Below are 26,037 nucleotides of genomic sequence, written 5' to 3' on the forward strand. Positions count from 1 at the left end.
CGCAATAAATTCGTAATTGAATCGAGTTCCACAAGCTCGAATATTAACTTTCAACCACACTTTGGATTGATCCGCTGAATTATTCACGGTTACAACCTTAGTTCTCGGTCTCGATTCTAACCCCACCAGGGATCCAAAGATTTCGAACTCGATTTAAAACGCAAATATCAGAGAGAGAGAGAGAGAAATTATCCTGTACAAGTTATATTTTATATCAAGAATCTTGTATAAAAAGAGAAAGATAATTTTCGATCCTTTCAATTTTCTCTAAAATATATAATGAACGCGTATGTCTTTTTTCACGAATGAATTTTCGACAAAGTATTTGTGTCCAACTAAAGGTAAACTGTACGAAAAAGCAATTTAAAATATAGAAACGCATTGGACAAAAATATTTTATTTAATAAATATACATAGAAAGAGGGGAAAAAAGAAGAGTTAACGTGTTGGGGGTCGGGGGAGGGAGATGGAAGAAAAAAAATTTTTTTAAAATCGTTCGATATAGATGTGTTTATAAAAGTAAGCAAAACGTGTAGACAAAACCGTGCAAATATAAACAAAACATGTTAAAAAAATTGCGTAAATATGTTCAGAATGTATTAAAAAATCATGTAACTTTGAATAAAAAAAAGTGGACCGTATATCATTCGTATCCCGTTTAAATTATTTATCCCTTTCCATTATTTTCGCTGTACAATAATTCAGCATTTTTTGTAAATTGTTGTCAACAGATTTCCCTTTTTCCCTTTTTTTTTCCCCCATCAAAATATACAAATTGTTTAATCTTTCTATTTTATAAATTACTCACGTGTTATCACGTGTATCAACGAGAGACGAAATAATTCAAATCCATCTTTTTCAAAAATTCACTCGCATCTTTCTGCTTACTTTTTTCTTTACTTGTACTTTTTTACTTGCAGAGTGTATCAAATAACAAAGAAAGGATCATTAAAAATTTGATCTTACTCTTCAAACTTTCACCACATTCAAACTCCACCATATAATCTTTCCCTGTTAAATATCGAATCGAAACGCTTACGACATTCTCGAATGCAACGAATTACGAACCATTCTGCTCCTCCTCGAGGAGGAAAAGAAGAGAGGAAGAAGAGGAAGAGAATCCTCTTCGTCACATTTCTTCTTTTTGCCCTTCCAAAAAAAAAAAAAAGATCGAGGCGTCGACTTATCGATAATTGGACGAGAAGGATCGTCCGGAGAATCCGATTTTCGCGGGGGGAGGGGAGGAAAAATCTGCCCAAGGAAAAAAAGAGCATCGTCGTACGGTAAGGCCGTCGATGCATGCAACACATGAATATCCAAGCACACGGCGGCCATCGATAATTCAATATCGCACGTACGAGAGACCCCTTTTGTCGTGGCATGTCACGCCATAATGACGCGTCTCGTTCCTCGTGAAAATTTCATCGGCTTTGCAAGACTTCCCCTCCTCCCCTCTCCATCCCCCACCGAATAAAATTGCGCTGCTCCGCGCCGCGAGCGGCGGCGTGCTGATGCTGTCATTCGCTTCCTGTGACCGCGCCACTTCCGATCCACTTCCTCCGCCTAGCTTGCATAATCGATAAAGGTAAAATCTTTATGGGAGAGAGAGAGAGAGAGAGAGAGAGGGGAAAAGAAAAAAAGAAATATTGTCCCTGAAAGTGGAAATTGCTTTTTAAAAAAAAGGAATCTTGCTCCTTATTTTTATTTTTTGAATAAATAATTCTTTCGTGTAATTATTTCTTATATTCTTACATTCTTATATTTCTTGTATTCTTATCGATGAATTCAGGAAGAATTTAAGAAATTAAGAGATGTATTAAATAAGTTCTCCAATTGGAGAACAATTGGAAGAAAGTAATAAGCGTTTCGATCTCGATTATCATTTTCGATTACTCAAAGAGAAAGAAATATTGCCTCTGAAAGTGAAAATTGTTTTTCCAACTGTTTTTTAAATGGAATTTTGTTCCTTATTTATTTTTTGAATAAATAATTGTTTTTCCAACTGTTTTTTAAATGGAATCTTGTTCCTTATTTATTTTTTGAATAAATAATTCTTTCACGTATATTTTTTATATCGTCGATATTCAGGAAGAATTTAAGAAATTAAGAGGTGTATTAAATAAGTTCGATCTCGATTATCATTTTCGATTACTCAAAAAGAAAGAAATATTGCCTCTGAAAGTGGAAATTTTTAAACGGAATCTTGTTCCTTATTTTTATTTTTTGAATAAATAATTCTTTCGTGTAATTATTTCTTATATTCTTATATTCTTACATTCTTATATTTCTTATATTCTTATCGATGAATTCAGGAAGAATTTAAGAAATTAAGAGGTGTATTAAATAAGTTCGATCTCGATTATCATTTTCGATTACTCAAAGAGAAAGAAATATTGCCTCTGAAAGTGGAAATTGCTTTTTAAACGGAATCTTGTTCCTTATTTATTTTTTGAATAATTCTTTCACATATATTTCTTATATTATCGATATTCAGGAAGAATTTAAGAAATTAATTGGAGAACAATTGGACGAAAGTAATAAGCATTTCTATCTCGATTACTCTACTAGAGAGAGAAAGAGAAAGAGAAGGAACCTTTCCAAAAAAGGAAAAAGGAAAAAGAAAAGAGAGACGAAAGAGTACCAAATTCCATGGGAGGAAAGTGTTTCTCTCCTCGAGTGGGAGGGCGATCGCAGTGGGAGGGGATGGAAAACTCTGGCGTCTATCTATAGACACCGGTGTTCCAGTTCACGTGGAGGAATTCAGTGGACGCTCGGTGTCCAGAAGCCCGGTTCCGCTTGCTTAGACCGGGGTGGAAACTTGGATCGATGAAAAGTTTCGGCCTCGTCTACCCTTTTTCCTCCTGTGAACACCTGCGATATACGTGCACACACACATATACACGTCCTTTTACGTATTCATTTCCGAACGATCGAACGCGCAGGGATTCGTTCCGAGGTTCCACTTTGTTCGCGTGGAAACTGGGTCTCTAATTCGTTTCCCTCGAGTGAATCACCACCGTCCCGTTTAACCGTTACAATTATTCCTCTCTCCAAGGAGGAAGGAAGATAAGAAGATTATCCCGAATTATCACTTTGAATTTTCCAACAACGTATTAAATTAATTATTTACTTTACTTGCCGTATATTGATTTCAACAATTTTTCTCAAAGCTTGAATTTCGACGTGTTTTTCAAAATTCCTTCGACTATTCTTCCATTCGATTAATCAAGCGAAGCAAGTTTTCGCAAGGACATGGCTGATAACTAATTCACAGACGCGGAAGTTGGTCGGCCGAGCGTGGGTGGAAAGGTTGGACGGAGTAGCGGACACCAATCGCGGGCCCGGCGATAGTGGAGCGAAAGCTTCGCTACTTCTACGCGTCTGCGTTGCCTCCACCTCGCGAGGGGGCGAATGGATGGATGGATGGATGGATTTCCATGGATGGGTGGCGAGGACAAACAAAATGGTGCCACCCGGAATAACACTGCTTATCGAGTGCAAGTTTAGAAAGAAGGATTGAAGACGCGGCTCGATAGAGTGAAAATTCAAGAGTATGAAGGGTGTTATTTACAATATTTGATATTCCCCTTCGAATAACGAAACATTGATGAGACGAGAGGGGTTATAATATTGAGGAATAATATTGAAAAGGGGAACTCGATGGATAATATTGGATTGGCAACTAAGTAATTGCGGATTTCACTTCAGTTTACATTAGTGGATCGCTTCTTGGACGATTTGGCTCTAGAATTGGCGAAAAGAATATGGAGATTTGAATTAATTCTCCCTTAGAGAAAGAAATTACGGTTGCTATATTATTGGGTTGGCAACTAAGTAATTGCGTATTTCACTCATAATCGATTCGGGATCGTCACAGTACAACTCGTGAGATTGCGGAGAAGCTTCGTGTATCGCGTACACGCATTGAAAACCTCTTAAAACAACTTGGCTATGTTCAAAAACTCGATACATGGGTTCCTCACGAACTGAAAGAAAAGCGTTTAACGCGACGCGTTAACAGCTGCGATTTGCTAAAGAAACGTAATGAAAATGATCCATTTTTGAAACGACCGATAACTGGCGATGAAAAATGGATTGTTTACAACAATATCGAGCGGAAAAGATGGTGGAGCAGGCCACGTGAACCAGCTCGAACAACATCGAAAGCTGGTATTCGTCGAAAGAAGGTTTCGTTATCAGTTTGGTGGGATTACAAAGGAATTGTCTATTTCGAACTCTTACCACCCAACCGAACGATCAATTCTGTCGTCTACATCGAACAACTAACGAAATTAAACGATGCGGTTGAAGAAAAGCGGCCCGAATTGATAAATCGAAAAGGTGTTGTATTCTATCGTGACGATGCAAGGCCACACGCATCTTTGGTCACTCGGTAAAAATTATTGGAGCTTGATTGGGATGTTTTGCCACATCCACCATATAGTCCTGACCTTGCACCATCCGATTACTTTTCGTTTCGATCTTTACAAAACTCCTCGAATGGTAAAAATTTCAATAACGATGATGATATCGAATCGTACTTGATTCAGTTTTTCGCTAATAAAAACCACAAGTTTTACGAACGTGGGATTACGATGCTGCCTGAAAGATGGCAAAAGGTCATTGATCAAAATGGGCAACGCATTACGGAATAAAGTTATTTAGTTCCATGAAAAAATTGTCTTTGATTTTCTAAAAAAAATCCGCAATTACTTAGTTGCCAACCCAATAATTACCTCTGGTATTTTCCTCAAAATTTTCCAGGAGCAACACCTCCGCTCTCTGTCATCCCTCGACGATTCGTCGAGGCGAGGAATGAATCCCGGAACGAATAGCGCGCGTCTGAAAAAGAGAGGAGAGGAGAGAAAAAAGAAGAAGGGAAGGGAAAGGAGAAACAAGGGCAGGGAGCGGAAGGCGGTCAGGCTAGAAGCGAAACACGATCCATCGAGGCGGTGTTTGGCCGTGAAAACCGGTCCAAGATGGAGGAAACTGCGGAAAATTCCGGCCATTCATCCCCCAACAATGGGGATGCTCGCGTGTGCTTCGGAAATTCTCCATGCCGGGGAGGTAGGGGGATGCACGTTTCCATTATGCGCCACGCTTTTTCCTCTCCTCTCCTCTTTTCTTTTCTCCCTATTGATTCGAGGAGCGCGCACGTCGTGCATCAGCGCGAAACATTTTGTGCCGGGGCTCCTTTCTTCGCCCCCGGTTTCAGCTCGGCTAGAAACCGCCCTCTCCTCCAAACATCCTCCAAGAAAAACCCTCCTTCTGTATCGGGAATATTTTCTTCGTCGCATTTCTTCGCACTTCTCGTACCAGCATTACGCGTGCAAACGTATTATATTTCTTCTGTATCTCTCTATCGTAATCTATTGAATTGCTTCCAGTTCGTTATTTCGTTTTCGAGAAAGAAAACGGGACGAGCGACTGCAAGAGAGAAGATCGGCGGTTGAAGCTGTTAAAATGGTTCCTGCGCCACTGAAACAGACAGAACAGTGGAAATTTTAATTTGGAAAATCCGAGAAGAAAGGTTATGTAATAAAATCTTTTGGAATTTGGAAAGAAAAAGAACTCGTTTGCACGCTTGATAATATTATCTTATCTTTCTCCTCGTTTAGAGAAGAAGATGTGTGCGGAATCGTCACGAAAATGGCGAGCGTTCTTTCATAACTTTTATAATGTTAACGACACTCTGCTCGGCGTTCTAAAAATAAATCTTTTTTAACTCGCATATTTCTTACAAAATACTTTTTCAAAATTTCGATCAATTATTGTCTACTTTTGCCAACTCGAATAACGCTATATATATATTCTTTTTTAACTCTAACATTATTATATATTTCTTATAGTCTATTTATTACGTAGATTTTTATCAATTATTATCTTCTGCCAACTCGAATAACGCTATATATATATTCTTTTTTAACTCGCATTATTATATATTTCTTACACGTCTATTTATTACAATTTATATATATTCTTTGGCATTATTATATATTTCTTATACGTCTATTTATTATGTAAACTTTTTCAAAATTTCGATCAATTATTATTTTCTGCCAACTCGAATAACGCTATATGTATATTCTTTTTTAACTCTAACATTATTATAGATTTCTTATAGTCTATTTATTACGTAGGCTTTTTAAAAATTTCGATTATTGTCTACTTCTGCCAATTCGAATAACGCTATATATATATTCTTTTTTAACTCTAACATTATTATATATTTCTTATAGTCTATTTATTAGTAGACTTTTTCAAAATTTCGATCAATTATTGTCTACTTCTCCAATTCGAATAACGCTATATATATATATTCTTTTTTAACTCTAATATTATTATATATTTCTTACACGTCTAATTATTACGATTTATGTATATTCTTTTTTAACTCTAACATTATTATAGATTTCTTACACGTCTATTTATTACGTGGACTTTTTCAAAATTTCGATCAATTATTATCTATATCTTCTTCTAATTCGAATAATGCTTCAGAGTTATGATATCTAAATATAATTTATTTCCTCTTCCTTTATCGGCAATTTCTTCTCGCCTCTTTATTATTATTTCGAGTGTTTTCTAATCGAGTCGAAGAGAACATCTTTTCGAATTTTCACCCTTCACATTCCTTCAAATTCGTCCCCTCGTTTAAAGAATCGTCCGATTCTATAAACTTTGAGCCGCCCCATCGTTTCTTTAAATCCGATCCTCCTCTTTCTCGAGGCGAATCATTAAAGGAAAAGGGTTTTTCTTTTAGAAAAACCATTTCGAAGAATCTTATTGTTGAAATTAAAATTACTGGAGCCGCTTTGGATCATGCAAATTTCGAGGGGGGGTAAGAAGAGATCGGACGCAAGAAGAGGGGCACGTTTAACGAGTTATGATGATAAATAATGATAAATTCCGCCAACAGGCCACAGCTGACGATCGTTAACCGTCCCCCACCGTCGGATTCCTCGAGCTTTTTCTCGTCCTCGTCGCGAGGATTAATGTCTTCATGCCCTCAACCCGTCCCTCCCTTTCCTTTCTTCGATCCATCTTCGATTTCGAATCGAACTTTTCAAAAAAGCTTCGAAGCTTTCGTCGATCCATCTCTTTCTCTCTCCTTGTTTCATTCTCGAAATTTTAGCAGAAGACCGTGTTAACACTTCGAGAAAGAAAAAGTTGCTGAAGCTCCAAGACGGAGGCAAAAACCTATGTTTTCGCGTGTGGAGCGCGGCGTGACACGCTTCAACCCCGTGCCCCGCCCGGCTGCTACCACTGCCACCACCACCACCACTGCCAGGGAAATAAACCCCTTATTATCCGAGGCACTCCCACCGGGTCGCACGCGGCCCGGTATTCGCCGCGGGCCTCGCAGCCATTGTTGAAACCGCGGCCGTTTCCACGGCCGTTCTTCGACGTCTGTCATTAATTCCGCTTTGGCCCCGTGGTGACGCGCCTCCATTATGAATGCACGCGCCGCCGCGGGAAACGGCGAGGGGCTAGGGAGAGAGAGAGAGAATAGGAAAGACGCGCGAAGGGAGGGAAATTCGTAAGATTCGGAAGCGACCTTAACCCCGATTTCGAACCGCGGATTCGTGTGACGAACTTCGTGTTCCTCTGCGAAGAAAAGAATATTTCGAAAACATCGTGCGTAAAAATATAGTTTTGTAGTAGTTGAATAGCGAGGATTGAAACAAACTGTAATTGGAACAATTAATTCACTGATTCTAATGAAAATCGAATGGATAAATTTATAGGAATTTAATGAAAATAAAAAAGATTTCTTATACGCGTTGAATATTTTATTTGTTATTAAAGTTAGACTGAAGGGGAAGAATGGAGAAATTATTGTTTGCACAGTGTCTTTGGTAGTGACAGTGGTAGTTGAGAATTGCCACAACTTGAAGAAGTTTTGGTAAGTAAGTAAGTAAGCAAACTCGTCCAACTTTTTCTTTTCCCAAGCTTAATCACGATCCGCAAAATGAACATTTGTGCAACAGTTTCTCAAATTTCGAAACCCTTTTCCTCTCGATCCTCTGTAACAAACAATCCTCCTCCCGGATAAAAGAGTCGAGCCACTTGCACCGACGATCATTCGACAAAGATTCTCTCTCGCAACACCGCGAAAGGGGCCATCCTGTGCCACCGGAAAGGGAGGCGGGGGGAGGTTTAAGCAGAGACTCGCGTGGACAGAAGGCAGAAAATTAGCGACATCCGCGTTAAATCGTCCCTCTCCCTCTCTCTCTCTCCATTTTCGTCATTTCCCTCTCCCTGTCTCTCCCGCCGGCCCATTGTCGCCGACTCCTCGACTGTGAAACTTTTGTTAAGGCCTCGCTCGAGGCTTTTCCGCGAGTCCACGCGAAGTCCTTCCTCCCTTCTCTCGTGGCCTTCAATCGATACCGGAAGAATCGTGCAAGGAAATCGATTATTCCTCGCTCGAAAAAATGTAATTCGAGCAAGAAGGAAGAGAGAGAGAGACGCGTTTAAGAGCATTTTTCCAAAAGTTCTATCCCGTTCCGTTATTTCTCTAATATTGGAGAGGGGGAGAGAGGAAAACACATCCTGTTCGCCTTTGTATCGGGGAGAAGAAGGAATCCCCTGATGGAGGACAGAATTGGCGAGAGGCGGGCATGAGAACCCGCGGAATGCTCCGGCATAAAGACGCGACCCCATAAGAAGACTTCATCCCCCTTTCCACTAGGGGGAGCGGTTCTCGCCCCCGAAAAGCTCGCGCGTGTGCGCGCGTTCCTGTGTGCGAGCCACAACAGCCGCGGGATCGATGTTTCCTTCCTTCATCGGCGTAGCGTAGCTCGTGCGTGAAAAACCAAGCCCCGAGACGTTGCGAGCCCGACCAGCCAAAAGTTGAGCCAGTGGTAAAAGGAGAACGAGTCAATTATCACGTAATTTTAATCTTTCTAATTCTAATCGACTATGAGAACGTTTCCTTTTCACCTTGATCGACGAACTTTCATCCGATTTGAAATAATTGAGTCCTGAGAGGAGAGGGAAGGACGAATCGAGGGAGGATGCCTCTTGCTTGTAGGTTTTTGCCCTCAAAGGAAGGAAATATGAACTTGGAAGAATTACTCGCAGTTCCTTTTCGTTTTCCTTGGGTTACTGGGTCCGATCGATCCTTCGTGCTGGTTTCTATCTACCTGCTAGAAATAATGTTAAGCAACACGTATTATTATTATTATTAATATTAAATACGTGTCGTTGAATTTAATTACAATATTTTTATTCGAGTAATACGAGTATTAAGAGTTATTAAGTTTGTGAGCATTTTATTCGTTATGGATTTTTGGTCGAGGAAAACCTTCGATATTGGGTGGTGGATGAGAAACATTCCTTTGTCCACTCGTTTTCCAAAAACTGGCCGAGCTATCCCCTGGTCGAAGGGTGGCTATCTTTGGGCGGGGTGTGCAGTGAGTCACGATAATATTCGCACTGTCCCCACCTCTCGATCGACGACGCTTACGGAGTCGATGATGGAGGCGCCACCGACAAGGCCAGCGCTCCTCTTTCACACTTTCTCGCTTCTCCACTCTTCTTCAGATCCGAATGATTCCAACGAAGAAAGATTAAGATTGTATTAAGAAATAGCGTAGCTTGTTAATTATATTTTCTTCGTTACATAAGGATTTTATCCAATACTTATTTCACTGATGAATCGTTCCTAATCGTTTCAACCACGACAATTTCAACCAGCCCGAAGAAACAAGCGGCGAGGAAACAGGTCTATCCCAAACTTCTTCCCCAAGTTTCCTCAACTTTCAACGGACGTCAGTTCCAGTGCTCGGGTTATCCACTCGAAGCCCAAGATCAATATCCTCCCCAAAGGAGGAGGACGTTCAACAAATCGACTTCTTCGACTCGAAACGATCGTCGAAAAATTTCTATTAATGATAAAAAGAGCCATTTAACAGCGTGACATTGCGCGATTCGATACTCTGTTATCATTTTACGTTGAAAAACGATATTTGATATTAGGCAGAGATTCGTCCAAGATATATTCTTGCATCGATTCTTGCATCGTCGCGAATCCATTTTGAACCGATTCTATGCTTCTGAAATCAAGATTTGACTCTTCGCAATCACCTGAACAAAAGTGTCGAATAAATTCTAGTTTCTCAAGACTTCATTCTTCGCAATCACCTGAACAAAAGTATCGAACAAATTCTAATTCCTCAAGATTTCACTCTTCGCAACCACCTGAAAAGTGTCGAATAAATTCTAATTCCTCAAGATTTCACTCTTCGCAACCATCTGAACAAAAGTGTCGAATAAATTCTAATTCCTCAAAATTTCACTCTTCGCAACCGTTTGAACAAAAGTGTCGAACAAATTCTAATTCCTCAAGATTTCACTCTTCGTAACCACCTGAACAAAGATATCACAGTTTGACAACAGTTCAACTAAAAAGAAGAAAGAAAGATTCCTCCTTTCCATTCCAAATTGCAAAATTTCCAAAAATATTGCAAGAGAAGTTTAATCCCTTCTTCCAGTTCCCTTAATTTGACGTGAGATGAGATAAACGAAAGGAAGGAAAGAAAAGAAGGAAGGGAGAATTACCTCGACTTTCCCCGTCCCGAGCTGTTCCAGATAGCCGAACGCGCTCTTTCCATCCGTGTTGTCCAGTTTCTTTTTCTTTCCAGCCTCATGGCTGTCAGGATCGCTGTTGGCCATGGCGCCACCATACGCGGCGCGGCAACGCGACCAAACGTCGGAGAAAGAGAGAAAGGGAGAAGAAGAACGAAGAGGGAAACGACGAAGAGAAAGAAAGAGAGAGAGAGAGAGAGGAGCCGGGAGCCGGGGTTGCGTCGAGAACGGACGAAAGTGCACGCTTGCTGGTCGTTTTTTAAAAATAAAATGGCGGCCGCGCCGGAGGAGCAGCGACGTTGCAGGGGACAGGGAAGAAAAGGGTGAAGAAGGGGAAGGAACGAGAGAAAGAGAGAGAGATATGGAAGAGAAAGAAGAATAAGAGAGAGAGAGAGAGGACCACCGGAGAGAGCCCGCCGCGTACTGCGATTAGACTTACAAAACAAACGGCCCGCCGGTCCAGACCCCGCAGACCAATGGCGTAGCACACTGATCCCGACAAGGGACACGAGATAATTGGATCAAGAGACCGGCGGGAAAGAGAAATGGAAATGGGCGAGAGAAAGGGGGAGGGAGGGACAAGGATTTCGCGAAAGAACGGCCGTAATTTTCGATCTTCGACGATCCAAGGGCGACGACCTTGACTCCCTCGAAACGAAACGAAACTGCCTTTCGAGGGGATTGGACGGGCGAAGGGATCGGTGGTGGTTTTCATTCGAGGAGAGAGAAAGAGAGGGGGAGTTTCGAAAAAGATCCTCTCCCCTTTTCGAGTTTTTTGGGATAGAGAAAATTTCATGGATTCATCGGATTGGAGGGGAGGGAGGTAAGAAGATGGAGAGTTCTGAGGATGCAACTGTTGCTTCGTTTGAGTGATGAACGAGTGATTTCAAAGGTGTGATTTTTGTGCGATTAATTCATGTTAATTGTTTTCTGAACGTTTGGGATTTGATGGGAAAGGGTTCGTGTAATCTCTCTCTTTTCCTCTCTCTTTGGAAGTCCATTCCACGCGAGAGTGAAATATCTAGCGAGTATCGATATCGTTTTTTCTCTTTTTCTACTTTCTTCTTTTTTTTTTTACCCTTCGATATTTACAGTCGAATATTATTATTCCATGTGAAATAGTAATGAAAGAAATTTGTTTTCAAGGTATATCCTACGTTTACCATCGTTTCATATTACCGATATCTAGGGATATTGCAATATTGGGCGTGCAATATTATGGGCAAAATATCTATTTTTCCATATTTTCTAAATGAATATTCGTTTCGTTTAAGAGTAACGTTAAAAAATTTGTTTTTCAAAGATTTCTATCTAAATATACCCGTCACGTTTATCATAAACTTGATACTCTTTTTTACAAACCACAATATCGAGCGAAGATTCTTTCTAAATTTTCTATAAATAATAATAAGAAACGGAAAATTCGAATTTGCTTCAACGAAACAGCAGAAAAATCGAAACCATTCTCAAATTAACTTTGAAATAATAAACCACACAATTACACGTACACATCCTCTTTAAACACAATACTTCATCATTGAAAAGATGCGAAAACATTTCTCTATTTCAACCAACTGCAACTGATCCATCACGATTTCTGAATCTCCCTCGCGCGAAAGAAAGAGTCGCGCTTTGGTGTGTCGTGAAAGTATCATCGAGACCTACCTAGACCCCGATAGAGAAGGGGAGGGAGGGTGTCCACCTCCTAGAAACGCGTAGTAGCCTCTAGCCTCTATCGATCGAACCGCCCTGGGCTTCCACTGGAGTGGACTGGACACACCAGCAGCAGCAGTAGCAGCAACCCCTAAAACCATCTCTCTCTCTCTCTCTCTCTCTCTCACCAGTGCCGGCCAAAAGACGGCCAGAAAAGACGGCTTGGTCGTCGTCCCCCGGGATACTTGTGGGGAGGATACTACTACGCGCTGCCTCCTCTCCGTGTGGGTGAAGGAAGAATACGCAAGAGTACGTGGCCGCTTTATTGGACACCGGGTATTGAGCGAAGGTGATCGTCCAGAAGGCGAACGAACACCGAGGGGCGAAATATGAAATTCCGGGGCATTCGAGACGAGGTGAGCTCTCTCTTTCTCTCTCTTTGAAGGTAAACGATGATGTTATTCGAAATTTTTACAATAATGTGTCGATAAGTGTTTTTTTATTTATTGTAGAGAGGGAATTGTACTTGTTCTTCGATATCAATCCAATATAATTGGGAATCTAGGCTTAAGCCAGTGACAATTGCAGTTATAATGCGATATAGTTGACAGTTTCATTAACCATCGAGTTATTACCACCTTGTTTGTCTTTTTCGTGCTCGATCGAGCGGCGCGTGCTATTGAAATTCATCGGGTTTGGAGCAGCGTCGAACCAGCAAATCGGCAGCGATCATAATTTGTCCTTTCCAGCATTTATTATTCCGTTGTTGCGTGGAAAATAGAAAGATGTTTACATTAGGAAAGAAATTAATAATTTCAATTGATCATGATCTCTTTATACAAGAAATAAAGAAAATGAAAGAGAAGTGATAAGTCAGTTATCGTTCCATGCTTTTCGTCGGTTTATTAATTTCAACTTCGAGTTATTCAATCGTATCATTTAAACTATCCGCTACACTAAGCTACTTTCTTTATCGTGCTCGGTCTTGCACGGTTAAGCGGTTCGAGAGGTGATTCAGAGACGCGAATATGCTAATACCTTGGACTGGGTATTAACGTATCGCGAGGCCCACGTTTGAGAACGTGTGCACGATGCAGGGAGAGATCGGTATTTTTCCCAGCGCGAGCGTGAGCGAGCCAATCAGAGTCGTGCCGGATAGAGATATTTAGATCGGCGATCGGGACCGATCGTAATGGAGCTGCTCGGCTTACGACCGATCCCGAACTGGATCGACCTGACCGTTTGCCAATTTCCTACTTACGCTTCCGACTATGCTTCGTATTCAATGCGATCGGCAGAGAGAGTTCTCTCGTTTCACCCCGGACGTAAATCGAGACCTTTTTAGACGTGTATTTCAAAAATCTTCTAAAAGAGGAGGAGGTGAAAGAGAATTTTATGTATCGAAATTGCTCGTTTCAGTCTCGTCTTCCTTCCTATCCAAGATAACGGGTAGATCAAATGACGAGTGCGAATGATTATTGAAGATTCTGTATGCTTTATAAATAAAGTCTCGATCTTGGAAATTTCATAGAATCGACGATATTCGATTAACCGATTTTTTTAAAATCAAAAGTGAGTACAAATGATAAATGTGAATGATTACTAAAGACTCTGCACGCTTTAAATAAAGTCTCGATCTTGGAAATTTCATAGAATCGACGATATTCGATTAACCGATTTTTTTAAAATCAAAAGTGGGTACAAATGATAAATGTGAATGATTATAAAAGACATTCTGTACGCTCTAAATAAAGTCTCGATCGATACATAAGAAAAATGTTTCAAAAATTTTACAGAATCGACGATATTACAATTAACCGATTTTTCTAAAATCAAAAGTAAGTACAAATAACAATTGTGGATGATTATAAAAGACATTCTAAATTAAATCTCGATCGATATTTAAGAAAAATGTTTCAAAAATTTCATAGAATCGACGATATTCAATTAACCGATTTTTTTAAAATCAAAAGTGCGTATAAATGACAGCTATGAATGATTATAAAAGACACTCTGCACATTCTAATTGAAGTCTCAACTATACCTAACAAAAATTCGTATTTAGAATTTTCAGAAATTTTCAAAATCGACGATATCCAATTAACCGATTTTTCTAAAATCAAAAAATGCAACTATGATTATAAAAGATTCTGCTTCAATTCAATTTTCAGAAATTTCAGAATCGACGATAACTAATTAATCGAGTACGTCGAATAATCATTTAACATTTCTGTGAAATCAAAAATTCTGTAAAATACAAATGACAAGTGTGAATGATTATAAAAGACTCTGCACGTTCCAATTGAAGTCTCGATCGATACCTAACAAAATTTTTATTTAGAATTTTCAGAAATTTCAGAATCGATATCCAATTAACCGAGTACATCGAATAATAATTTCTATAAAATCAAAAGTGGATACAAATGACATCTGTGAATGATTTACAATTTCCTCTTAGTCTCAAGTCCACAACCTATATCTAACAAAAATTCGTATTTAGAATTTTCAGAAATTTCAGAATCAGAATCGTTCAACATTTCTATAAAATCAAAAATAGGCACAAAGACACTCTCCAATTGAATTCTCGATAAAAATTCCAAGATAAATTATTAATTTTCAGAAATTTCAGAACGATATCCAATTAACCATCGAATACGTCCAATAATCGATTCGACGTTTCTCTAAAATCAAAATGACAACTGTGAACGGCTCCACAAAAATCTCTCCAACAATCCGTGCACACCTACGCTTTCCCATGATCGAACAAAAAAAGAAAGAACGAAAAATTCATATTTAGAATTTTCAGAAATTTCAGAATCAGAATAATCATTCAACGTTTCCGTAAAATCAAAAATAGGCACAAAGACACTCTACACTCTCCAATTGAATTCTCGATAAAAATTCCAAGATAAATTATTAATTTTCAGAAATTTCAGTACGATATCCAATTAACCATCGAATACGTCCAATAATCGATTCAACGTTTCTCTAAAATCAAAATGACAACTGTGAACGGCTACAAAAATCTCTCCAACAATCCGTGCACACCTACGCTTTCCCATGATCGAACAAAAAAAGAAAAAAAGAAAGAACGAAAAATTCATTCAATTTCAGAATCAGAATAATCATTCAACGTTTCCGTAAAATCAAAAATAGGCACAAAGACACTCTACACTCTCCAATTGAATTCTCGACCGATAAAAATTCCAAAATAAATTATTAATTTTCAGAAATTTCAGAACGATATCCAATTAACCATCGAATACGTCCAATAATCGATTCGACGTTTCTCTAAAATCAAAATGACAACTGTGAACGGCTCCACAAAAATCTCTCCAACAATCCGTGCACACCTACGCTTTCCCATGATCGAACAAAAAAAGAAAAAAAGAAAAAGATAGAGAGAGAGAGATATTCCTTTCAGAGATTAGATTACAAAGGTGGCTCGGTCCAGCACTCGGTTCCTACCTCTAACAAGCAGAAATCGCGGCGATTTCGCGTGTGATAACGCGTGGCCGGCCGGTGCAGTTGTTCGTGGCCGGCCAACCGAGAAACAATAACACGAGGCGGGGCGGAGGGAGGAGGGATGGGGAACACTCCGTTAATCCGTACGGATCCGAAACGATTATCCTTGTCGTAAGATAGCGGGGTGGGAGGCGGGGAAGGGAACCGGTATACGGGGGCGAATAGATCGCCTCCGGTGCGGCTACCACGTAACGAGACGGGTGCTGGTCGAAACAACGGTATCGCGATGTCGTGACCGCGGCAACGTTAATATTTTAATGGAAAAGTAACGCAGAAGAATTGCAACCGTTTATCGTTTATCGCATCGCACAGTTTATCTCTCTCTCGATTCGTTGCTCTTCGAAACCGATCGAAATCCTTAGAGTTTTTTATCATCGTTTTTCGAAAGATTCGATAAGATTTAAATATAGAAATTATTAAAGAGAGGAATATTCAGATTCAGTTTCCTCGAGGAACGTCGCGCGTCGTTTCGCGCGTAATTAAGCGAACCGTGGAATTTTACGAAGCCGTACGCGTCTCCCGTCCAAGCCGACGCCGTTTATTTTCCGACGCCAGTTAAAACGTCCGAGAGTTGTATTTTCATCCGACTTCACTGCCTTCGAGCAACACGAGCCGATCTGTGCGAACTGTGATGAATAGAAAATAATGAGAAATTATAAAAATTGTAAATACATTTTCATAATCATATGTGTATATATATAAAGTTAAATTTTTGGAGAAATTTAAATGCAAGGAAAGGAAAAATTCGAAGTGATTGTTACGATCGAAAGGAAATTTGGATGTTCGATAATAATGGAGAAGAAATGGAGGAAGAGTCGAGGAAGCTTTCCACGCCCGTTATCGAATTGCATCGGGTCGATCGGCTATTATCGAATTTGCGTCACAATGCACGCGCACAAAGTGCATCCGTGACGCGAAATAAACAAGGTTGGGCCGTGTACGAAGTTTGCGTCGTGGCACAGAGCATGGGGGATCCGGGCCAACTTGCTATCAAGCCCGAAACCCGTTGTCCTGTGGTAGACCACGCTCCATGGGGTTACGTTTCAACGAGAATCGGCACCGTGATCGTGTCCTTCGATCATCCGTCGCGAGTATATCCGTGCACCACGTCTCGCAAGGAAATTTTCGTAATGAAAGTTGCAATCGGTTGAAATAACTCATTTGTTCAACGGTATATTTGAGATTCGAAACTGCTTCAAAATTCACAGATCTCTAGCTCGAAAATTCAAGGAAATAAAAAGAAGGTTTATATCTCCTAAACCGATAATATCCAGCCGTAATATTGTTTTAAAATCGTATAAAAATTCGAAATTATCTATTTCAAAATTCACAGATCTCAAATCTGAAAAATCTAAATCCAAAAATCCAAAGAAATAAAAAGAAGATCGAGCTCTATATTCTCCATAAACTCAAAACGAATTCAAGACTACCTATTTCGAAATTATATATACAAATCTCAAAACTCAAAATTTTATTCCAAAAATCCAAAGGAATAAAAAGAAGATCGACCTCTATATTTCCAAAACGAATTCAAGACTATTTCAAAATTCACAGATATCAAAACTCTATCCCAAAAATCTAAAGCAATAAAAAGAAGATTGAGTTCTATATTTTTAATCCCAAAATGAATTCAAAACTACTTATTTTAAAATTCACAGATCTCAAAATTCAAAACTTTATAAAATCTAAACCAACAAAAAGAAAATTGATTCTATATTTCCAATCCCAAAACGAATTCAAGTTACTATTTCAAAATTCACAGATATCAAAAGTCTACTCCAAAAATCCAAAAAAATAAAAAGAAGATTGAGTTTTATATTTCCAAACTTAAAACGAATTCAAACTATCTATTTTAAAATTCACAGATCCTAAAAATCTAAAGAAATAAAAAAAAATCGAGCTCTATATTTTTAAATCCAAAACTCAAGACTATTTCAAAATTCACAAATCTCAAAATTCTATTCCAAAAATCCAAAGAGAAAATAAAAAGAAGATCGAGCTCTATATTTCTAAACCTAAAACAAAATTCAAGGCTACCTATTTTAAAATCCACAGATCCGAAAAATCCAAAGAAATAAAAAGAAGATCGAGCTCTATATTTCCAAATCCAAAACGAATTCAAGACTACCTATTTTAAAATTCACAAATCTCAAAACTCCATAAAAATAAAAACAAGATCGAGCTTTATATTTCCAAACTTAAAACAAATTCAAGGCCACCTATTTTAAAATTTACAGATCCGAAAAATCTAAAGAAATAAAAAGAAGATCGAGCTCTACATTTCCATAATATTACTTTAAAATCATAAAAAAATTCAACACTAGCTAGCCGAAAAATCGAAAGCTTTCGAAAATGCGCGAAAACCGTAACGCATCCACCACAACACGAAGGCCGATACGACTTGGTTGACGAAATGCGCGAGGGGGTGCAGCACCGGGCGCGCCTCCTTGCGCGAAACCGTAACCACGATCGTGCTCCTTCCAAAAGGAACGGGAAGATGCTAGGCGTCCCTTCGAGGCGCCTTCCCCGTCATCTATCACCCGCCCTTAAACCGTCGCGAGCAGCAGAGGGACACAGAGGTTGAACGCTCCCCGAGGAGGGAGGGAAGGAGTCCGCGTATCCTCCTCGAGGCGCACGGGGTCGTAAGTCAACCCGGTGGCGGTTATCAGAGCGTGGAGGACAGTTCAGAGAGACGTTCCCTCTCAAGATGGAGGGAGTGAAAGACCCCGTTTTATTGACGGACCGTGAAAATCGGCCATGGGGGGGTTCGTTCACGCCCTGTTGAGGACACGATAACGCTGATTTCGCTCGAGAGGGTGATTCGCCGCCAAGCGAATATCGAACAGCATCGGCCAATTAAATTTTCTCGATTTGTGATTTCTGAGGTAAATAAGGGGAGGGGTTGAAGAAACGTACATTCAAAATATGGACGAAAAATTCGAGACGATTCGAAAGAAAGGATTTGGAGAGGGTGGCGGAAATGAAAATTTCACGGGGTGTTGCCGACGTACGCGTATCTGGAGCGAGATACACCCCACTCCTCTGGGGGTGACAGAAACATTCACGAGGGCCAGAAGAGAAAAGTTTCTCTCTAGTTAGCTTTTGCTGCTGACACGGAGTAAGTGGTGGGTAAATTCAAACGATCGCCGGCAACGGATGCATTCCTTAACGAATTGTAAAATTTACAATTTCAATTAATCTTCTAAGATATCGATATATCCTTCCTGATATTTAAAACATCATTACCATTTCTTAAAATCGAAGATAAAATTTCACAATTCCTCTATTGAAACAGGATCCTCCATTATCCCACTTGACCCGTCCTTCGTATCCTTGTACTCGTCACGTTTCTTAAATCTACCGCGAAATAAATCCTCCTCTCCCATAGATCACGAGAGGAAAAAAACAATCCCCTATCTCGCCCGCCACCGTCCGAAAAGAAAAGATAAAAAGTGGAAAAAAGGGAGGGGATCGAAAAGGATGGACGAGCAAAAAGCCGTTCGGCGGGTCGGTCAAATGTTTAAACAAACGAGCAATTATCTTAACTCGATCTCGAATCTCCAGGGTGTTCCTTTCTTCGCCGCGTTAACTCCCTCCTTTCTTCTTCTTCCTATATATATATATATGTATATGTAGGTTTTTTTTCTCTTATTTCGGGGGCCCACCATTCGTTCCGGGTCCTCGAAGATGTCGTCGGATCGAGCCGCGTAAAAAGCACAAGCCGTGCTTCTGTTCCTCTTTGTGTCGACGAAGTGCCGACCCTGGCAGACTCGTCCGGGGTCGCGACACGTTTTTCCAATCGGAATTGGAGATCTTTTCTTTTTTTCTTTCTTTAATAAAATTCTCTTCCGATCGAAGGAAGATATAGAAAAAGAAGAGATATTCGAGATCTCCTTAATAATCGTCAGGCGGCAACACTTTTTTTTTCGAGGCGAAAAAAGCTCAACCGACAATTTACACCCGATCCACTCCAACATCGATCCACACTCGGTGTCCGCACAAAAGAGGAATCACCTCTGTTTACCCGGTACAATGCCTCTCCGTTTATCTATGCCCCCGTTTGACTCCGGATCCGTCGAGGCAAACAGCTCAATCAAGAGCCCGTAAACGGGGCTTGTGTCGGTGAAAAAAAAATCCCAATCACAGCCTCTGTCTCTCCCTCTCTCTCTCTCCTTCTCTCTGCACCACGAACTCGTGGCCCAGCAAAAATGAACGATGACATAAATTCGATAAAACCCATCCCCGGGAATTCGTGGAAAACGAATTCGTGTGTGCGATTATTTCTTCCTTCCTTTCTTTTTCTCTCTTTCTGTCGAGTTAAACACGAATTAAAGGATAGGCTCGAAGAAAGAGAATCCTTCCTTCTCCATGGATGGAGAGAAGCAGAGATCCTGACACGGATGGTTGCTCGCCAAACTTGCAACCCTCCCAGTGGTTGACAATGGAGAGGATGTGTATACCTCGTTGCGGGAACAGAAGAACAGAAGGAAGAGGATGCGTCTTCGTTCCAGGCCAAGGGGAGGGATAGACAGTCGTAGAAACATCATTTCGCGGCCGGTTTGATGGCGACACAATGAAGAAGGATAATAATAATGACGAGCGCGAATGAGAGAGAGAGAGAGAGGAGGACGGATCCGTTTAACGGGATGATCCGGGCCGATGAAAAGAATGAAACGACCGACCGAGTCGATCGTTTTTCCACCGTGGCGGCAGCAGCAGGCATTTCAGGCCTAATTTCCCAACGACAAAGAGGCGAGGCCCCCTTTTCCTTTCCCTCTTCGCCCCCCCAAAGGGTCTCTTCGCCCGGGCCCCTAAGTCCAGGTCCTCCTCTTCCTGTTTTCCATCGCTGGACCTCGGATCGGGACCCATCCTCTTTCATGTTTCGTCGAGTCCTTTCCATTCGTCCTTTATCTTTCCATTCGTGCGTGGATTCTTCTTCTTCTTCTATTTCTTCTTCTTCTTCTTGGTGATATCTCGTGGAGGATTTTTTTATTATGAGTGATCGAAAGAGGAATGCTAGTTGTTTTAATTTCGTCTGATTCTTAAGAGATCGAGTTAAAACGAAGTATTTACGTATATACGTTTCTGAAGGGATGTTACGAATCTTGAGGATTTATTTAACATCTCTTTTGACGAAAGGTAACAATAAGATCGTTAACAATAAGGCGGTAGAAATTGAAGAAATAACATTCGGCCGGAAAGATTCCCTTCTCGGAGGATGAATAAAGGAAAAAATACCGTTTCGAATCGGCAATAAGAAAAATTAGCGGTAATCCAACTCGAAAGCATGGAGAGGATCCAAAGGATGGTTCGCTTGAAAGCGCACGAACGCGATCCTCGACGTCGTGTTCGCCTCTCCAACCGACCGGAAACGAATGGAAAACACAGGCGAAAGAAAAGGCCCATTCTTCCGGCAGCCACTCTAATTCCTCTCTCTCTCTCTGTCAAACGGATACGGATTTGCAAAATTTCTTCTCGTACAACTCTCTCTCGAAAGAGAAAGAGAAAGAGAGACAGGGGTCCTATCCGGGGTCCGTTCGCAATGGTAATGGATACGTTTAATCCAATTGCCACGGTTCCTTCGAAATCCTGGGCCCTCGACAATGACGAGGCAGGATACATCCCCCTGGACGAGGGGCGAGGAGGGAGCGTGACAATGTCGAGAAATATTGGATAAGCGTGAATGGCTTGGGCCAGGCATTTGACCCAGGTAGACAGGCGACACGCTTATCCGTCCACGGCCCGTCGGTGGAACCGGGGCCTAAATTTGCTTAAAATTGGGCCTCCCAGGCTCTCCTTCACGACAGGATGACCGCCATTCTCGCGGAAAGCGCTCGAGGGCTTCCTTTGTCGACGGATGAAGAGACATGCCGATCGAATATTAGCAGAGTGCGCTTCGCTTGCTCTCGAGAAGATGCATTCGTTTCCTTTCCTTTTAGATTATATTCATTCGTCACGCAGAGATTTTAATCAAAACCTGCAAATGACAAGGACAATTCTACGAATATTTTAAATTCTATCAAATATTTATTTTTTATTTATATTTACCATTCCCGATTCGATTCGAAAAGAACGATTTCCTCGGAAAAACGAACGAGGTACACATACAGAATAGAAAAGGAGAAGAAAAAGAAGGTTTCGGAAACGAGAGGCCTGTTCGATCAACGATCGCGGCGATTTATTCCGTCAGAGCGGGACGAGCAGGCTGCCCTTTGTTCTCGGTGACTTACATCGATAATCCCGCTCGGCCCCGACACGGTGGCCCCTCCCGCGTCCCCCAGCGTGTGTGTCTCGTGGCGCAATATCTCGACGGCGAGGCTCGCACGCATAAAGGGGGACCAACTGGCCCCGCTGGGCCCAGCCTCCGTGAAACCGGCGCTTCGCTCCTCTCCCTCTTCCTCCTCTGTCCATCTCTCCTCCTCACCTCTCTGCTCCTTCGCAACGTTCACCGCCCCCTCGGCCGGCCGTCCTCGTGGCTAACAAGAGGATTCACCATTCACCTGTCACCGGGTCCGAGGGCGGTTAGTTATAGTTTATTTATTGTTTCCACGTATAGGCTGGTGTTTGAAATACGTTTACACCGCTCGTATGTTCACCCTTTCTTTTCGGTGTGGGTATGGCGCCGGCGTGTGTGGTCCGGCGTGCATACCGCCGGCCAACTATTGTCCGTCCGGGAGGAGGAGGAGGAGGAGGGGAGGAGAGGGACGATGCACCGCCCGGGCGGACAGTTGCAAGCCGACGACGGCCGACCGACCGGCTCGCGGCACCCGGCCGCAAGAGATGTCTTAAGCAGATTGGCGAACGCGCGCGCCAATTTCCGCGAGCTGATTTTCTTCGAATTTCTTTCTCCCCGAGGGATAAACACTTGCAAGAATTTTTAAAATGAAATTTCGGCTGAGATTGGAAACAATTGTCCTCTTCGACAAAATTTCTGTTTCTATTCGTAGAAGAATGGAACATCCTTTCGAAAATTAATCTCGATAAAGAATCTTATCTCCGAAGTTTGAAGGAGGAAAGGAAGAAAATACACAAGAAATTATCGAAGCGCGCCGACCTTTAGTTCCCTCCCGGCCGCAAAGAGCACCACTTCAACCCTCGTTTACCGAAATAATTAACGTCGGAAAGACGCGGGGAGAAGGTACGGGATAACGGGACGCGAATATTAGGGTTATCTGATCGGCAGATCTCTGAGGAAAAAGGGGAAGGAGGAGGAGGAGGAGGCAAATATCCCCAAGCCTGGCCCAGAGCCGAGGGTGGTTGGAGCAAGAGGTGAAGAAGACACTCTCTCTCTCTCTCTACCTGAATATCATAGGCGAGCGTTTGACACGTGATGACAGCTCGTGGCGCCACCAACCCCCCGGTGTTCCATCGGCCAGCGGGGGTCCCGCCTCGGGCCTACAAGATTCTTTTGTTTCAGCCTCATTAACGTTGTTGCCAAACCCTCGTCGTTTTCTCCTCGGGGAGAATCCTCCCGGCCCCGTCAACGACCTGCTCGAGTGGCTCCACGACTGCGCTCGAGCTTTCTAACGGTCCAAGGGATACGTAAATACGCGACGAATAATCCTAATTCCAACGTTCAACGTTCAACCAAGAATCGCGAGAGCTCCTTTTTTTTCTTTCCAGGATTCGAATCTGAAAGAAAACGAACGTTGATCCAATCTTTTAAGAAGGAACGATCGAATTCATCGAGGAATTTTCAACTTACTTTATTCCATCTATGTTATTATTTCATCTGGATGCAAGTGAAAGGAAATGGATAAATAGAAAAAAAAAAAGAAAATAGTTGGACAGCATCGAATATTTGCGGGGCAAACAGTAACATCGATCGATGGGATAGCGAGGGATGGAAAAAAGGGAAAGGTGTAACGTGTTCCTTCACTGATTAAATCCCGATGAAACGTGAAAAATTCGTCGATGAAAACGCGCTTGATTCCGCTAATTTGTAATTGAAATAAAAAATACACGGGGGGGGAGAGGGGATCGAGGATAGTTTGACGGGAATATTTGCCGATAACCGTTAGAATTGTACAAATAGAAAGTGAAAAAACGAGATGTATATATATATATATATATACATACATACACGGTGTAAGGGTGAAAAGTTTTGGTTTACAGGTTTAACCGATTGTTTAACCTCTGTAAATAGGAAAACGATTTCGATTCACGGGAAACTTTAACCGCGCGGCGATAAATCACTTGGAATCTCGACTTTTTTTTAAACGCATCAATAAGTTCCCATAATTAATATCACTTTCAATTCCCTTCGTATTTTCGAATTTAATTCCAAAGAGATCTCGACTTTTATGTATCCATCCATCATTCAATAGTTCAAGTTACGACTTTAATTCATCCCTCAAGATGACAATCGCTTTGAATTAATTTTATAAAATTAGAAATAACAATTACAATTAATAATTCGACCCTCCTCCGCCCATAGAATAGATAGAATTCGGGAGTGGACAACACAACGTCGATAACCCCGTGGAAGTAGCGAGAAGGAGATGGATGGAGGGGAGGGGAGGCGGGTCGGCTCGGATCTCCGCGGCACGACCGCAATTCCATCCTTTTCAGCCTGTGCGCCCGCGACGATTCCCGGATGCCTGGGTCCCGCCGGCGAATGCTGCGAATTCCACGGCGTCCCGGCCGCCGGATTCGGTGATTTGCCGCCGCGACACGGTGGACACGAAGCCGGCGCTTGTAACGCCGTCCTCTTCCCATCCCTCCCGATAAACACTTCAAACTTCCAGCCTCGCGTTACGCCGATGAATCCAATCTTTTTTAGGTTTGATAAATCTAGGAAGGAGAGAGAGATTTATCTTATAATCTCTCTTCAAGGTTTGATAAGAAGAATCCATCATTGGGGACAGGACGAATCGGTTATTCCATTCGATCTGTCCGAAACGAGCCTCCTTCCCCTCCTTCTCGAGAATCTTCATCTCGAAACGGTATCCTCGCGCCGCGGTATCCCCTTTAATTAGTCACAGGGGAGGAGGAGGGAGTGGAGCCGGCGTCTGTGCATAAGAATCGCGCGGATTCTACGCTTAAACGAGAAGTGGAATCCGTGAGAGAGAAGGATTATTAATTTTCCTGTTCCTCCATCGCGTGCCTCGGCAGTGAGAGAGAGAGAGAGGGGGAATTGGATCGGGAGGAGGATAGACAGATTCTAAGGACGGAGGGATAATGGGTCGGGCCAGGCCGAAGGGAGAGAACGAAGGACGAGGAAAGACTTCTGGCGCCACTCCGGGCATACCATTCGCTTTCGTCCGGCGTGCCTTCTCTCTCTCTCTTTCTCGCGCTTCCTTCCTTTCTCTCTCTCTCTCGTCTCGTTCGATATTATTTCCTTCTTCGTCGATCCTCACCGTCTCTTCTCTCGCATACGCGCGCTACACACTCGCGTCTCCTCTCGATCCCATACTGATATCAACCGGGACCGGATCCTAACTTATTGTCTTATTATTGGACCACCTAGAGAAGCGGCCTGCTTTTCCATTCCCTCTCTCTCTCTCTCTCTGGTTAAGGGGAGGGATCCTCGCGACGAAAGATGGTAACGGTGAGAGGCGCGTTCCGAGATCGGATGTGGCGCTTCGGGTAATTGGCTCGGGTGTACGTGTGTGGGAGGTGGTGCGCGTGGCGGAAGTTATCTTGGAGGGATAATCGCGAAACTTGGCTAGGAGCAATTTATTCTCTTCCTTTTTCTTTCGTTTTTTTGATAAGATATCTCTTGTCTCTTTTTTTTCAACGAAACTTTGGAAAATGGAAAAATTTTTCGATCGAGTTTAATTTTATTTTCAAATTTGGATCTATTTATAACAAGAGGAAGAGAAATAATTCTCTATTAGTTGGAGAGGGATATAATTAATCTATAGATAATGTTTCTTTATACACCACTTTAGTAACCAAGGTGAAATAATCCGTAATTTTAAATAATTTTCAACCGATAATACCTTATCCACTGTAAACCTGGGGTGAATTATTGAGTTTGTTCGTAAGAAATTGCACCCCTCGTGCAATACTCGTCGAGGGAAGGAAAAAGGCAACAGTGTCGCCGAATTGAATCGTCCGTCGTTGCATCAACATAATGATAGCAAGTGGCTCGATCGCTGGAAGAAGCGCCATTATCCGCAGTTAGAGTGAAATCGGCCCCATTGCGGGAATGCCTTATGAGCCTCACTAACTAACTTAACTAACTTCTATACAACTCTATATATCTATATAAAACGATAAATTGCTCGTTTAAAATTCATCGTCTTGGATTAATCTCCAAACCTC

The sequence above is a fragment of the Apis mellifera genome, linkage group LG7 (assembly GCF_003254395.2).
Source record: "Apis mellifera strain DH4 linkage group LG7, Amel_HAv3.1, whole genome shotgun sequence".
In the NCBI taxonomy this organism is placed as follows: Eukaryota; Metazoa; Arthropoda; class Insecta; order Hymenoptera; family Apidae; genus Apis; species Apis mellifera.